This window comes from Heterocephalus glaber, unplaced genomic scaffold, assembly GCF_053883595.1.
Source record: "Heterocephalus glaber isolate CG9 unplaced genomic scaffold, H.glaber_assembly_v1.0 deba00001452, whole genome shotgun sequence".
Classification (NCBI taxonomy): domain Eukaryota; kingdom Metazoa; phylum Chordata; class Mammalia; order Rodentia; family Bathyergidae; genus Heterocephalus; species Heterocephalus glaber.
Genome location: NW_028258302.1, coordinates 5,291,100 through 5,299,429, shown reverse-complemented (window position 1 = coordinate 5,299,429; position 8,330 = coordinate 5,291,100).

Below are 8,330 nucleotides of genomic sequence, written 5' to 3'. Positions count from 1 at the left end.
CGTTGGCTTGGTGATGGCCAGAGGACTATGCAAGGAATGTATCAATGAACTGCAAGGAAGCAAAATCCTCAACATCAGCTCTGACATGCTACAACCAAATGGGTAGGGAGATGCATCACTCCAGGGAAGCTATTGGTGCTGGGTGCACCAACTTGTGATTTGACTTCATGCCCCAAAAACAGATGGGTAAATTTTCCAAATAAAAAACTTGTTTAAAAAGATCCAAGATGTCTAAAATAAGCAAAAGAGTTTTTCTTACACCAGCATCATATTTCACTACCAAGGCAGCTGTAGGATACCGTCTGATCACTGGCATCTCTGGTTCTGGCCTCATTTTGGACTTCTACCCACAAAGAGCCAACAGTCCCCTAAATGTCCAACAGGTACATTTATTTCCATATATTCAAATCTGAACTCATCCTCCCCATTCCACACTCTGCCGGGCCCCATGCCTGTTCCACCTCCTATCCTCATCTCCATTAATGCTGCCACCACACCCCAGGCAACTGAGCCACTGATACACATCTTGCAACTCTGTTCATTCATCTTGTTTCTTTGTTTTTGGTTTGGGTTTTTTTTGGTACTAAGGATTGAATTCGGGACCTTGTGCTTGTGAGGTAGGTGGCGCCACCACTGAGCTAAATCCCAGCCCCTGTTTATTCTTCTTTGTCTTTGTTGGATGAAAGCAACTTCCTCTCAGCTAGGTTTCTGACAGTAAAAATGCCACTCCAGCCTACCTCCCCCACTGCCACCATAAGAAATCAGCCAGTGGCAGCACTTCTCTGCTTAAACCCTTCTATGGCTCCCTATTTCTTTCAGAGTATAATCCAAATTTCTTCCCGTTATAGGAAGACTCCCTCTCGGTTGGTCTCCTGAAGCCCTCTCGGGTGAGGTCTCCTGGTCATTGTACCCACACACCAATTCACCCTGTACATTCACAACACCTAATGACATACAGTTCTGCTGACTTTCTCCTGACTTTGTTACTTTCTATCATCTCTGCTTCAAGTGCCTCCCCAACTCCCCATCTGTCCTTTGTGTGGCTGACACCCACCTGCCCTACACTGCAATCAGCTGCTGTGGGAGCCCTGCTAGAAACTCCAGGCTGACAAAGAGACTGCTCTCTGAAGTCTCATCACCCTATGCCTACCTCTGATAGCACTGTGAAGGCTGTGCCTGGGTCCTCAGTGACCTACCTTCCCACAGTCCTCCCACACCCCACCCTGTGAGTGCCATAAAGCCAGAGATTAGGCTGTTGGATGTATCTAGTACCAGCATAATGTCCAACAGAGAGGGAGCAGGTGCTAGATGCTGAATAAACATATGAATTAGCAAAGCCATCACATGGAAGAGTAAAATCCTGTTTTAAGTGGCCTGGAATAGCACCACTCCACATGCAGACGAAGAAGCTTCCAGGCCACCATATCACTCCCCCCAGCACAGAAGAGATAAGCCTCACAGGCACCAGCAGCACTCCACCACCACCACTGAAATGAGAAGACACATAAACAATCCTCAAAATCAGACTTCCAGATCACCCACAGAAACCCCAAAGGGAAAAGAGATTGAACACTCTGATACTCAACCACCTGGACTCCCTGAACTGGCAACAAAAGAGAATCTGGAAAAAATGAAATCAGAAATAATTTCTCACGTAACAGCAGAGATTTTGCCCATAGTATAAGACATGATTAATAAATCTAGAGAGGGCACAGATAAAAAAAATAGAGGAGCTAAGGAACATGATGGAATCCCAACATAGGAAACAAATGGAATCCATAAAACAGATACAAACAGATTTCCAAGAGATTCAAAACTCCACTGAAAGTCTTTGCAGCAGAATGAACCAATGTGAGGATAGAATTTCACATATAAAAGATAAGATTGCAATTAGTGACCAGGAAAAGAAAAATTGCTTTAAAATTGTAAGGGACCATGAGAAATCAATCCAGTAGCTGCTAGATGATGCAAAGAAGAATAATATAAGACTGAACTGAGTCAATGAAGAAACAGAAGAGCGTGCAGATGACATAAAAAAAAAACTGTTCACAGAAGTGATGGCAGAAAACTTCCCAAGCAGGGGAAAAGAACTTGACATACAGATAAGTGAGGCATATAGGACTTTAACTAGCCTTGAACAAAAAAAAAATCTACACATAGGCATATAATTGTTAAGATTCCAGAAACCAAACAGAAGAACAAAATTCTACAAGCAGTGAGAGAAAAGAAACAAATCATGTACAAAGGAAAGCCCATCAGAATCACAGCAGAATTCTCAACACAAACCCTCAAGACAAGAAGAGCTTGGAGTGGTGTATTTCAACCCCTAAAGGAAAACAGCATCCAACCCAGATTGATATACCCTGCAAAATTATCTTTCAAAATTGATGGAGAAATGAGATACTTTCATGACAAAGAGCACCTTAGGAACTTCATGAACACCAAACCAGCACTCCAAAAAATTTTAGACAATATCCTAGGAAAAGACAACCAGGATCACAACCCCAGGAAGCCCAGCAGAATGAATCCATGAAGCGTGACAAGAAATTAAATGAAAAGGGGGAGAACCCAGCAAAAAGAAAAAGTCATGACAATGATAAGTCAATACGTATCAGTTATAACCATCAATATTAATGGTCTCAATACACCAATCAAAAGAAATAGACTGGCAGAATGAGTCAAGAATCAAGATCCAACAATATGCTGCATACAAGAAACACACTTAATTCAAAAAGAAACTCCGGGCTGGAGATTTAGCTCAGTGGTTTCGATGCCTGCAGTGCAAACGCAAGGACCTGAATTTGATCCCCAGTACCAAAAAAATTAAAAAAAGAAAGAAACACATAGACTGAAAGTTAAAGGGTGGAAAACTATACTCCATGAGACAGGAACCTGAAAAAAAGCAGGAGTAACTATCCTTTTTGCAGATCAAGTGGATTTCAAACCAACACTGACTAAGAGAGGCAGAGAAGGACAATACATCCATGTAAAGGGAACAATCCAAGAGGAAGAGATGACAATCATAAATATATATGTACCAAACACTAGTGTGCCCAACTATATAAAACAAATACTAACGGACATGAAAAATCAAATAAGCACTAATATAATAGTAGCGGGGGACCTCAACACTGCACTGTCAAAAATAGACAGATCAACTAGATAAAAAATAAGTAATGAAATATTAAAACTCAATCAAACTCTTGAAGAAATGAAAATAACAGATGTTTACAGAGTGTTCCACCCCACAAAATCAGAATACACAATTCTTTTTTTTTTTATTGATTAACTCCAGTAAAGATTATATTTAGCACAGGTAGTGTGACTGGACCACCACCTCGTCAATTTTATTTTATTTATTTTATTTTTTTAATTAAATTCCTTTATTGGTAAATTTTAGATATACAACACAATTACATTTCTCCCTGGGAATCGTACGTTTACATAATGCCTCTCGGTTCTTATTTTTTCCCCATTCCTAGCCCTCCCTTCACCCTGTCCACCCTTCCCTATTTACAAAGACTTTATTTCCATTTTTTCCATTTCTCATCATTTGTCCTTTCCCTTCTTTCCTTTCCCCTGCCCCTCCCACTACCCCTACCCCTTTGGACCTTTTCTTCCTATTTTGCATTATCGATTATTCATTCTAATCATTGGTACATTTTAGGTATACAATATAATGACATTCATCATTGGAAATTTGCACCTTTACATAATCTCTCTTGGTTCTTATTTTTCACCCTTGGCCAGCCCTCCCTTCAACCCCTCCATTTCTATTTACAAAGATTTTGTTCCTATTTTTCCATTTTCTCATATTAATCCCATTCCCTTCTATCCTTTCCCCTAGCCCTCCCACTTCCTTCCCCTTTGCCCCTTTTCTTCCTATTTCACATGACCTATTATACATTTAGTCCTTATTTACACTTTCAGTTTCTCACACCAGAGAAACTATTTGGTATTTATACATGTGTGTCCTATTTATTTCACTTAAGAGTATCGCCTCAATGTGCATCCACTTAGCTATAAATGTCTCTAATTTCTCATTTTTTATGGCTGAGTAGTACTTCATTTTATTAAAAAAAAACCACATTTTCTTTATCCAGTCTCCAGTTAATGGACATTTGGGCTGTTTCCAAGTTTTAGCTATTACAAACTGTGCTGCTATGAACATGGGTGCACATATATCACTGTGGTATGATTCTTTTAATTCTTTGGGGAAGATCCCCAGCAGTGGAATAGCGGGGTCAAATGGGACTTCCAGTCCTAGTTCTTTGAGGTATCTCCATACTGATTTCCACAGTGGTTGCACCAGTCTACACTCCCACCAGCAGTGGAGCAGGGTTCCTCTTTCCCCACAGTCCCACCAGCATTTGTTATTGGTTGATTTCATGATAGCAGCCATTCTTTCTGGAGTGAAGTGGAATCTCAGCATTGTTTTCATTTGCATCTCTCAAATGATCACTGATGTTGAACATTTTTTCATGTATTTATTTGCTATTTCTACTTCTTTGTCTGAGAAATGTCTGTTCATTTCAGACACCCATTTTTGGATTGGGTCTTTAAATTTGGGAGGTCTGATCTTTTTAAGTTCTTTATAGATTCGAGATAGTAGACTTTTGTCTGAGGAAGAGCAAGTGAAGATTTTTTTCCCACACTGTGGGTTGTCTCTTCACACTGCTAGTGGTTTCTCTTGCTGGGCAGAAGCCTTTTAATAAGAAGAGATCCCACTTGTTGATTGTTTGTGCTAGTTCATGGGCAACTGAGGTTTTGTTCATAAAATCTTTTCCTACACCGATGTCTTCAAGGGTTCTACCTAACCTCTGTTCCAACTGGTTCAGAGTTTCTATTTTAATATTTAGATCTTTAATCCATTTTGATTTTAGTTTAGTGCATGGTGAGAGATATAGGTCTAGTTTTAATCTTTGGCAAGTTGAAGCCCAATTTTTCCAGCACCATTTATTAAAGAGGCTATCTTTCCTCCAGTGAGAGTGTTTGGCTCCTTTATCAAAGATGAGATGGCTGAGAGTGTCTGGCGTTGTTTCTGCATCTTCTAATCTGTTCCACTGGTCCTCAGGTCTGTTTCTTTGCCACTACCATGCTGTTTTTATCACAGTAGCTTTGTAGGAGAGTTTCAGGTTGGGGATTGTGATACCCTCTGCCATGTCTCTGTTGCCTAGAATTCCTTTTGCTATTCTGGGTCTCTTCTTGTTCCAAATGAATTTTTGGATTGTTTTCTCAAGGTCCATGAAGTATGCTGCTGGGATCTCAATTGGAATTGCATTAAATCCATAGAGCAGTTTTGGAAGTATGGCCATTTTCACTATATTAATCCTTCCTACCCAGGAGCAGGGGATGTCTGTCCATTTTCTGATATCATCTTCAATCTCTCTTTTCAGAGTGCCATAGTTTTCAGAGAAGAGGTCTTTGATTTCTTTCTTTAGGTTGATTCCTAGGTATTTCAGTTTTTTGGATGCTATTGTGAAAGGAATTATTTGCCCTATTTCTCTCTCAGTGAGTCTGTCATTGGTGTAGAGGAAAGCTATTGATTTTTGTGTGTTGACCTTGTAACCAGCTACTTGACTGAATTTGGTTATTAAGTCTAGAAGACTTTTGGTGGAGTTCTTGAGAATACACATTCTTTTCAGCTGCACACAGGTTGTTCTCTAAAATAGATCACATACTTGCTCATAGAACATGTATAAGTAAGTGCAAAGGAATTGAAGTTATCCCCTGTATATTATCAGACCACAATGCAATGAAATTGGAGATCAAGAGCAAAAGAAACTGCAAAAATTGCATAAACAAATGGAAATTAAACAACACAATTCCGAATGACCAATGGGTCACAGAGGAAATTAAAGAAGAAATCAGACAGTTCCTAAAATTAAATGACAATGGCAATACAACATATTAGAATCTATGGGACACAATGAAAGCAATCTTACAAGGGAAATTCATAGCAGTGAATACTCATAATAGGAAAACAGAGCGAGCTCAATTATACAACCTGAAGCTGAACCTCAAGCTTCTAGAAAAAGAAGAGCAGGATGCACTCAAAGCTCATACAAGGGAGGAAATTATAAAGATCAGAGCAGAAATCAATGCAATGGAGAATAAGAGGATGATACAAAAAAATCAATGAAGTCAGGAGTTGGTTCTTCAAAAGAATAAACAAAACTGACAAACGCTTAGCCAACCTTATCAGGAAAAAGAAAGAATCCATGCAATTAGGAATGAAAAGGATGAAATTACAACAGACTCAACAGAAATCCATAGAAGCATCAATATCTACTTTGAGAACCTATATGCCAATAAGATGGAAAACATAGAAGAAATAGACAGATTCCTAGATACATATGAATTATTGAAGTTGAATGAAGAAGACCTAAAAATTCTAAACAACCCAATATCAATCAATGAAATTGAAAATGTAATTAAAAACTTACCAACTAAGAAAAGCCCGGGTCCTGATGGCTTCACCACTGAATTCCACAAGACATTTAGAGAGGAACTACTGCCACTACTGTTTAAACTCTTCAATGAAATTGAAAGGTAAGCAATACTCCTGAATTTATTCCCGGAAGCAATCATCATCTTGATCCCCAAAGCAGAGGAAGACCCAACCGAAAAAGAGAACTGTAGGCCAATCTCACTAATGAACATAGATGCAAAAATCTTTACTAAGCTACTAGCAAATAGAATGCAGAAGACCATCAAGAAGATCATATACCCTGACCAAGTGGGATTCATCCCAGTGATGCAGGGATGGTTCAACATACGCGAATCAATCAATGTAATACACTATATCAACAGAGCCAAGGACAAAAACCTCATGATCATCTCAATTGATGCAGAAAAAGCATTTGACAAAATCCAACTCACATTTATGATAAAAACCCTGCAAAAAAATTGGAATAGATGGGCTCTACCTCAATCTGATCAAAGCCATCTATGAAAAACCAACAGCCAATATCATACTAAATGGTCAAAAGCTGAAATCCTTCACACTAAAATCAGGAACAAGACAAGGATGAACACTATCACCACTCCTGTTCAATATAGTTTTGGAAACATTAGCCACAACAATTAGACAAGAGAAAGAAATAAAAGGAATAAAGATAAGAAATGAAGAAGTCAAATTGTCATTATTTGCAGATGACATGATACTCTATATAGAAGACCCCAAGAACTCCACCAAAAGTCTTCTAGAATTAATAACCAAATTCAGTAGAGTAGCTGGATACAAGGTCAACACACAAAAATCTTTTTTTAAATTTTATTTTATTGGTACATTTTAGGTATACAATATAATGGTATTCATCATTGAAAATTTGCACCTTTACATAATCTCTTCTGGTTCTTATTTTTTCCACCTTCTCCTGCCCTCCCTTCAACCCCTGCATCCATCCCTATTTACAAAGACTTTGTTTCCATGTTTTCATTTTATCATATTAATTCCATTCCCTCCTTTCCCCTAAGCCTCCCACTTCCCCTTCCCCTTTGCCCCTGTTCTTCCTATTTCACATTATCTATTATACCTTTTAGTTCTTACTTACACTTTCAGTTTCTCACACTAGAAAAACTATTCAGTATTTACACATGTGTGTCCTATTTTTTTCACTTAAGAGTATCTCCTCAATATGCACCCATTTAGCTATAAATGTCTCTAATATCTCATTTTTTATGGCTGAGTAGTTATCCATTTTATTTTTTAAAACCCACATTTTCTTTATCCAGTCTCCATTTGATGGGCATTTGGGCTGTTTCCAAGTTTTAGCTATTACAAACTGTCCTGCTATGAACATGGGTGCACATATATCACTGTGGTATTATTCTTTTTAATTCTTTGGGGAAGATACCCAGCAGGGGAATAGCTGGGGTCAAATGGGACTTCCAGTCCTAGTTCTTTGAGGTATCTCCATACTGATTTCCACAGTGGTTGCACACTCCCACCAGCAGTGGAGCAGTGTTCCTCTTTCCCCAAAGCCCCGCCAGCATTTGTTATTGGTTGATTTCATAATAGCAGCTATTCTTTCTGGGGTGAGGTGGAATCTCAGTGTTGTTTTCATTTGCATCTCTCAAATAACCGGTGATGTTGAACATTTTTTCATATGTGTATTTGCTATTTCTACTTCTTTGTCTGAAAAATGTCTGTTCATTTCAGATACCCATTTTTGGATGGAGTCTTTAAATTTGGGAGGTCTGATTTTTTCAAGTTCTTTATAGATTCTAGATAGCAGACTTTTATCTGAGGAACAGCAGGTGAAGATTTTTTCCCATGTTGTGGGTTGTCTCTTCACACTGCTGGTGGTTTCTCTTGCTGTGCAGAA